The following is a 9,307-nucleotide window of genomic DNA, read 5'->3' on the forward strand; positions in this document are numbered from 1 at the left end:
ATCTCAGACTGGCCAATAAAAATAAAAGATTAAGATTGGCAAAAGAACACATACACTGGACAGAGGAGATTGGAAAAAAGTTTTATGGACAGACAATTCTAAGTTTGGGGTGTTCAGATCACAAAGACGAACATTTGTGAGACACAGAAAAAAATGAAAAGATGCTGGCGGAGTGCTTGATGACATCTGTCAAGCATGGTGGAGGCAATGTGATGGTCTGGGGGTGCTTTGGTGCTGGAAAAGTGGGAGATTTGTACAGGGTAAAGGGATCTTGAAGAAGGAAGGCTAACACTCCATTTTGCAATGCCATGCCATACCCTGTGGATTGGGGCTTAATTGGAGCCAATTTCCTCCTACAACTGGACAATGACCCAAAGCACAGCTCCAAACTATGCAAGAACTATTTAGGGAAGAAGCAGTCAGCTGGTATTCTGTCTAAAATGGAGTGGCCAACACAGTCACCGCATCTCAATCCTATTGAGCTGTTGTGGGAGCAGCATGACTGTATGGTACGTAAGAAGTGCCCATTAAGCCAATCCAACTTTTGGGAGATGCTTCAGGAAGCATGGGGTGAAATCTCTTCAGATTACCTCAACAAATTGACTACTAGAATGTCAAAGGTCCGCAAGGCTTTAATTGCAGCAAATGGAGGATTCTTTGACGAAAGCAAAGTTTGAAGGACACAATTATTATTTAAATCAAAAATCATTATTTATAACCTTGTCAACGTCTTGACTATAGTTCCTATAATTGACTATAGTTCCTATTCAGAAAGAACCCTTTGAAAACAAAAGGGGTTTTCAGAGCGTTAGAGCGTTCTTGGAAGAACCTTTAGAGGATTAAAGAGTTCATGGAAGAACCGTTCATAGAGGGTTCTATGAGTTCTATGATAAACCCTAGAAAGAGGGTTCTAGGCAGAACCCTCTGCAAAGAGTTCAAGATAGCACCAAAAACAACCGAATAACCATATATGGTCTACTCAGCACCTTTTTTTTCTGAGAGTGTAGTTTTGAATGTGTACATCTTAAATGGTTGAGACAAATCTGCTAGAAATTAAATTGGCAGAAAATGTTGCACTTTATAGTCATCATTCCATGGCCTCTGAGTTTTAAAGTTGTGACAACCATTCTGTTATACACTTTGTATGTGACCACAGCTACTTCCCAGGTTGAATATTTTCATATTCACAACAAGGCAGTCTTGGCCTTGTTTGTTTGGGCTGCATCCTCTTCCTGCGGCAGCTCTTTTAATTTTTCCCAGGTTCCTCGGCAAGTTGCAGGGTCATTTCTTCCCTCTCTTTTACCTGTGTCCTGTGAATTCACTTTACACAAGAAAACTGCTGATAGGAGCCAAATCTGGAGGCTGCTATAAGACCGCAGCACCAGAACTCCAAGTACCAGCAACTACCGTCTTTAAAACGAGACACTAATTGCTTATCTATAATAGTTCACATGACTCCTAGGCCTCACCTTCACATAAATTCCAGAGGGTATGATATTTCCAAATGATAGCCCTAATTGAAGCACACAGGTCTTTTGCTGACAGGTAAGGCGCATACTGTACACACTCGTAATTCATACTTTGGAATTGTGCACAGCATTGGCTCTGCTGCGCTATTATGCAGGTCAATTGGAAAAACAGGTTGTTTTTCCGGAGGCTTATTATCGTACATAATCAATAATGCATTATGTCATAGTACAGTGGGCTGATGCAGGGCTATCAGTGCCCTATACAGTGATACTAAATGCCTAGCTCCCTGAGTCTTAGCATTAGCTCCTTATAATGTCAAATCCCATACTTCATTGATTGACTTATCCATTCCGTCTCACTTGTCTCTGGCGGTGGGATAATAGAGGCTTCATTAAGCTAGCAGCTAGCTGAGGTTCTTCTGTTACCTACCTCACCACTGCTTATAAGGGTCATGTTATGTTGTTCCTAAGGGGAGCAGGGTGTGATGCAGCCAGCCACTTGTGTGTCCTGTCGGGCAGTCGAGCGTACATTCTCATGCACTTTCTCCTTAATGGACACATTATGGAAATGATCCATTTCGGACTTGGGAAGCAATGCTCGTTATGAGTGATTTAGAAGAAACGAGTGGCACATGCAGTTTCTGCAATTCTACCCAAGTTAGAGGATATTATCTTTCTCTCGCTCGACCTCACAGTCATTGTGAATCAGAGGGTACAACCGATCTCCCAGAGCGACTGCACATGATCCTTCAAAAGAAGCATTATGCTCTCTTAAATGTTTACTCTACCCAGTGCTCAATACATAAAGGATTTCACCGGACGACTATACAACCAAATGCATACAGTAAGTCAATAGACACGGGCATGTGTCCTCGTACACTGTTTCATGTTAGCAGTATCACTTTAAATCATTTTCACAATGGTTGCGGTGTGATATACCCTATATATATTATTTTAGCAAATTATGACACTTTGTCAAATCAGACTGAAGAAGATGTAACACCTCGATATTATACAAGTTAGATGAAAAATGACGTCCGGTTTACAACTACAAAATTGAGAGACAGTAATTGGACTTTTTGGGAGTTTCTTGTTTATGATGAATGAAATTTAGCTGAAGCCATGAAGTGCCCAGGAAGATAGCGAGTGTATCTGTGGTGGATATATTGTGTCTACAGTAGGTGTCATCTTCACAGCATTTCTTAGAAAAGTGTTTGGAGCTCTGCCTAAACTATTGCGCCTGACTGTTCCCTATACATTTAGATTAGATTTGATAAGAGAACGCAGTTACATAGATTTTAGTCTCTCTCCTCTCCCTCTATCTATGCCTCTACTCTTTCTGCCCTCTAATCTCTCTCTATTTCTCTCCCCTCTTTCTCTCTTTCCCTCTCTCTGATGGTCTAGATTTCACAAAGCCACAGTGAGTCCTCTGCAGTCCCGTTCTCAGACACACGTTGTACACTCTAGCATGATTTATTTATCACATGGATACTTAATTGATGGACTGTATCGCCATCACGAGTTACACACTGCAGTTTAGTCAAAGGTTTCTGTTCCCTCTGTCAGGTCGCTCTAATTTAAAAAAAAATCTCTTGTAGAGCATCATCATCTGTTTGAATAGACCAAATAGACACAAAAAGAGCGACCGTAAATTGTATTCCTAGTTAGCAATAGTTTTCATATTTCTGTTAGTGCCTTTTGTCTAATAGCTTATTTGGGGTGCAAAACAGTATGTGTGAAGCTTTGGATATGATTCAACAGCATCTAAGTTTACATTTGGCGAGAATTCACATTGTCATTGCTTTGTCACACAGAAACAAAGGCGTCTGAAATGTCCATAAAGCTTCGGTGAACTCAGAACCATTAAGTTTCATGCACTCATGGCGCCAGGTGCTGTAATTCTTTCAGACCCTGTATTTATCTCCACAGTCTTTTAATCAGCATTTTGAACATACAGTACTTCATTATATGGTCAAAGTGTCCGGAGCTTTGGGCTTAACAATTCAATCCAGCTTTGTAGGGGCATAATGTTGATTAATGCATACTTTTTCTTGGCCATTCATATCATGCCTGAGGCCAATCCATACTAAAGCCCTTACAGGTGAATTTATCATATAGGGCTTTTGAGAAAGGAACTCTTGCAAGGAATTTTCAGAAAGGCTGATATGACTAATCTGAAGATATGACTTAACATGTTTTATTGTAACATTGTCAGTACTGTTGGAGGCAATTGGCAATGCCTGCCTTTCTTAGTGTATGTCTTGCAGAAGGGTGTCACAAGTCTAAAGTCATGTATCATTGCATTCTTTCCACAAGTGAAATATCATACATATCTCAAATGGAACAAACGGCCATTTACTAAAGGTCACTACAATAAATAATGTAAGGAAAATATACAGTTGTGGCCAAATATATTAGCACCCTTGCACACTTCTTAAACAATCCCTATTTCTCAAATATGTTGAAATAAAAAAGGTTTGTTCTCCACACCTTTTTAATTGTCAAAGTTACAGAAGAATCAATTTTATTTTTGTAAACCTAAGCTTACAATACTAATTTAGAAAAGAAAAAAATTAAGAAAAAGAAATGTCATGGACAAAATAAAACCCGTTTGAATGTCAAACCTCACTACTACATGTGAGGCATTCATTTTCTTTATTGTTTTATCAAAATGCATATTTTGAACACAATTGCTAAATTACGAGCATAGAAAAATACAGGAACCTTCCCACTAGTCATGATTAGCTGAGGTGTTGGATGAGCTGGACATGCCGAGAAATGAGTTCAGATTGGTCTGCCATGTGGCTTTTTTTATACAATTGGAAGCAGAGAGATGATTGCCAAATGTAGAGAGAGTCCTAAAGAGAACACAGAAGGATGTTGTATAAAACACCTGTTTCTGGATGACATCTTCAAAATAAGGGCAGACTTGATGTTGACCCGCACTGGAGCAAATTTCTCCACCCTGTGCGCCGTCTTCTCTCACCTTCATGATCGGAGGCCCCTTTCAGGTAACGGGTGACTTGAATCTGGACCACTTTGTCCATGGCATCCTGGATTTCAGTGTTCTGCTGAATGGCTCCTATACACAAAGATAGAACATTGAGTTACATTTGAAATGCACAAGGTCTTACACAGCAAGGTCCAGGTCTTGCCCGTCCTCCATCGGGAGATTGAGATCATCATGGCAAGGACAAATCTCCAACTGACCCATTGGCCTGTTGATAGGCTAACAAGGTATTCATCTTGTTATCCATCTCAAGAGTTCGATCATCCACTGTTCCCATATGCCGCAGCAAAAGTGTTATATTGGATCTATAGGGAGAGGAAAAGAGCAGTTAATCAGTCACTCTCCTAAAAACATTACAGACCATGATGTTTAAGGCTACACCAAAAAGAGATGCAAGTTATGTCCTTACCTGATTGCCCAGTAGCAGCAAATGTCCTTAGCATGGTAGCAACCTGCACCACCTCTTCACTCAGTGATCCGATACCACCCGGACCTATAGGAAAAAAGGAGCAGTTAATCACTGTCACGTTCCTGAAAACAATTATACACCAAAAATAAATGTGCAAGTTATTTTCTTACGTCCTTGCCCACACCTTAGCACCTTAACTTCTTCTCTCAGTGCGTCAGAAATTTGTTTTCCTGCCGGAGTCCTTGGATTTCTATCCCCCCAAAAATACAAACATTTTTAAAAGGTTAAAAGTTGACCTTGTGGAAAATTACAGGTTACTTTTTACGACAAGTACATACTGTTCAAAACAGGACAGAGAAGCATATAGTCTCATCTGGGCTCAGTGAATGTACTACATACCTCCATAGCAGTTATCCACATGCTGCTGTGGTGAATATATGACTAAAGGGGATTGTTTCTCCTCTGAATGTACATACAGTCACATTCAAATATGATGCAAAAGTAACTGTTCATATTGACAGTGGCTTGCAAAAGAGTTCACCCCCCTTGTCATTTTTCCTATTTTGTTCCCTTACAACCTGGAATTGAAATTGATTTTTTTGTGGGTTTGTAATCATTTGATTTACACAACATGCCTACCATGTTGAATATGCACAATATTTTTTCCTGTGAAACAAATAAGAAATAAGACAAAAAAATATGAAGACTTTAGCGTGCATAACTATTCACCCCCCCAAAGTCGATACTTTGTAGAGCCACCTTTTTCAGCAATTACAGCTACAAGTCTCTTGGTGTCTCTATAAGCTTGGCACATCTAGCCATGGATTTTTGCCCATTCTTCAAGGCAAAACTGTACCAGCTTCTTTAAGATGGATGGGTTCCGCTGGTGTACAGCAATCTTTAAATCATACCACAGATTCTCAATTGAATTGAGTTCTGGGCTTTGACAAGGCCATTCCAAGACATTTAAATGTTTCCCCTTAAACCATTAGAGTGCTGTACGCTTAGGGTCATTGTTCTGCTAGAAGGTGAACCTCCATCCCAGTCTCAAATCTCTGGAAGACTGAAACAGGTTTCCTCTCAAGAATTTCACTGTATTTAGCACCATCCATAATTCCTTCAATTCTGACCAGTTTCCCAGTCCCTGGCGATGAAAAACATCGCCACAGTATGTGGCTGCCAACATTATACTTCAATGTAGGGATGGTGTTCTCGGGGTGATGAGAGGTGTTGGGTTTGCACCAGAAATAAAATGTTCCTTGCTGGCCAAAAAGCTTAATTTTAGTCTCATCTGACCAGAGTACCTTTTTCCATATGCTTGGGGGGTCTCCAACATGCCTTTTGGTGAACACCAAACGTGCTTGCTTATTTTTTCTTTAAGCAATGGCATTTCTCTGGACACTCTTCATAAAGCCTAGCTCTGTGGAGTGTACTGCTTAAAGTGGTCCTCTGGACAGATACTCCAATCACGCTGTGGGGCTTTGCAGCTCCTTCAGGGTTATCTTTGGTCTTTTTGTTGCCTCTCTGATTAACGCCCTCCTTGCCTGGTCCTTGAATTTTGGTGGGCGGCCCTCTTTTGGCAGGTTTGTTGTGGTGCCAAAATCTTTCCATTTTTTAATAATGGATTTAATGGTGCTCCGTGGGATGTTCAACGTTTCTGATATTTTTTTACAACCCAACCCTGATCTGTATTCTCCATAACTTTGTCCCTGACCTGTTTGGAGAGCTCCTTGGTCTTCATGGTGCCGCTTGCTTGGTGGTGTTGCAGACTCTGGGGCCTTTCAGAACTGGTGTATATATACTGAGGTCATGTGACAGACCATGTGACACTTAGATTGCACACAGGTGGACATTATTTAACTAATTATGTGACTTCGGAAAGTAATTGGTTGCACCAGATCTTATTTAGGGGCTTCATAGCAAAGGGGGTGAATACCTATGCGCGCACCACTTTTCCAAGTTATTTTTTGCCTTTCACTTCACCAATTTGGACTATTACAGTGGAGAGAACAAGTATTTGATATACTTCCGATTTTGCAGGTTTTCCTACAAAGCATGTAGAGGTCTGAAATTTTTATCATAGGTACACTTCAACTGTGAGAGACGGAATCTAAAAAAAAAATCACATTGTATGATTTTTAAGTAATTAATTTGCTCCCTGTGTAAAACAATACATTGAAATGAAATACTGTGCAAAAAATAAGAGCGAGGCAAAGTCTAATCTGGGAAATTGAATGTATTACGTGCTGTACCTCCATGGCTGTCATACACATGCTGCTGTGGTGAATATGATGCTGTGGAATACAGTGGAGACTGCTGAGGGCAGAATGGCTCATAATAATGGCTGGAACGGAGCAAATGGAACGGCATCAAACAGTCCACCCTTTCCGCTCTAGCCATTACCACGATCCCGTCCTCACCAATTAAGGTGCCAACAACCTCCTTTGGTGGAGTATGGTGCTTGTCCTAATTGAGAGACAAATTACATTATTAAAGGGGCTTGTTTCTCCTCTGAAATTCCCTCAATATTTGGCAGGACAGAATACATCCTCCAATGGATTTAAAAAAAAAAGATTAATGCTTCATTTACTTGTTTTCGATAAAAAAAAATGGAAATTGACCATGAAAGCTGATTATTGTTCAGAAATGGAATTTCACATATAATCAAGCATGTTATTTTACATACCAGCTCTACAGTCTGCTGGCACTGCAATGTTTTCATGGTTCGATAGAGACTCCTGATACGATGGGACTGGCGGTTCGTCTGGAAGAGTAGACTCATCTTCACCTTCATCAGAATCCTGGAATTGGTACTTGCTAATTGCAGTTCTCCATTTTTTTATTTGCTCATCATCTGTCGTTTCAACACTGGAACCCGCTTGGAACCGTTTACAATACATCAGTACCGTATCCCAATTGTCTAGATCAGTAGAGGCATGAACCAGGTCAGAGCCCAAAACACTTTCACATCTGGCAAGTTAATTATGCTAACAGTTAAAATGACAGTATCTGCAATTTTTTATTTATTTTGTTCTTCTTTCTGAGGCTTAGTGGTGGCCAATAACAGATGTCATCTTTTGAGCCATACTTGTTTAAATACTGCATATGGCTCATTCTTTTCATTCAGGAACTGAACCACGGCAAACTTCATAATTTAAATACATGATTGAAAGAGGAAGAAGTAAGCATAAAGAGCACTTAAAATTCAAAAATAATAATTTACACTAAAATCACACAATACCCACTGAAACCCTAAGATATTTACCTTGTGAGAGACAAAAAGAAACAAACAGAGCCAGAGACGGACTGGGAGTAAAAAACAACCCAAGACTTTGATCTCGACCGGCCAACCAGAACCATCCCCCGTATACTCCACCATGGCCGCCCTGCTAATGCACGCATGTACACACATGACACGCCCCTAATACAACCACTTAGTGTCACGCCCTGATCTGTTTCACCTGTCTCTGTGATTGTCTCTACCCATCTCCTGGTGTCACCTGTTTTCCCTAAGAGTCCCTGGGTATTTATACCTGTGTTATCGGTTTGTCTTTTGTCAGTTCGTCTTGTCAAGTCAACCAGTGTGTTTTTCTGTGCTCCTGCTTTTTCCTCCTCACTGTTTTTCTAGTCCTCCCAGTTTTGACCCTTGCCTGCCCTGACTCTGAGACCGCCTGCCTGACCATTCTGCCTGTCATGACCTTGAGCCTGCCTGCCACTCTGTACCACCTGGGCTCTGACCAGATGTATTATCTTTTGCCTGTCCACGACCTGTCTCTTGCCTGGCCCTTGGATTATAATAAATATCAGACTCAAACCATCTGCCTTCCGTGTCTGCATCTGGGTCTCATCTGGGTATCGTTATAGTATGAACTGGCATAACTGACCCGGCAGACACTGACCAGCTCCGTCACACTGTCTCCCTGCAAGGAGCCACCATTCAAAGAGGAGCTACTCAAGAACCTAATGGAAGGGCTCCATTCGCTGACGGAACGCCATGACTAGGGGTTCAAGACATTACTGGAGCAATTCCGTGGATTATCTCAGAGGCAGCATTCCACAATGGAGCCCTCCCAGTTGCTCAGTAACTCCCCTACTAGTGGTGGGTTTGTACAGCCTACCCCGGCTCCCCGAGAAACCTGCTTAGCAATATTCCGGGGATCCTGGAACCTGCTGGGTGTTTCTTTCTCAGTGCTCCCTCATTTTTGAGCTACATCCATCTTTATTCTCTTTGGATCGGTCGGCGATAGCGCATATTATTATGCTAATGTCGGGAAGGACGCTCTCCTGGGCTATGGCAGTTTGGGAGCAACAATCCACCAATTGTCATCATCTGGAAGATTTCTTGGTCGAGGTGAGGAATGTGTTCGATTCTCCGGTAGAGAGGCGGCCTGAAAACTACTTGAATTACGTCAAGACTCC

The 9,307-nt window shown here is 41.3% G+C and overlaps 1 long non-coding RNA gene across 5 annotated transcripts; it reads right to left on the bottom strand.

Moving 5' to 3' along the window:
• Positions 1–3,951: 3,951 nt before the first annotated feature.
• On the bottom strand, positions 3,952–8,430 carry LOC112265944. 5 transcript variants are annotated; one of them, XR_006078652.1, is made up of 6 exons: positions 7,141–8,430; positions 5,073–5,138; positions 4,889–4,972; positions 4,680–4,784; positions 4,456–4,551; positions 3,952–4,327 (listed from the first exon to the last, which is right to left on the bottom strand). It is a non-coding gene; the product is annotated as an uncharacterized LOC112265944 (long non-coding RNA). The 5 variants fall into 5 exon arrangements; XR_006078651.1 differs by having other exon boundaries at positions 3,952–4,551; XR_006078653.1 differs by having other exon boundaries at positions 3,952–4,551; positions 5,059–5,138.
• Between the last annotated feature and the right edge of the window lie 877 nt (positions 8,431–9,307).

This window comes from Oncorhynchus tshawytscha, linkage group LG13 (genome assembly GCF_018296145.1).
Source record: "Oncorhynchus tshawytscha isolate Ot180627B linkage group LG13, Otsh_v2.0, whole genome shotgun sequence".
Taxonomy (NCBI): domain Eukaryota; kingdom Metazoa; phylum Chordata; class Actinopteri; order Salmoniformes; family Salmonidae; genus Oncorhynchus; species Oncorhynchus tshawytscha.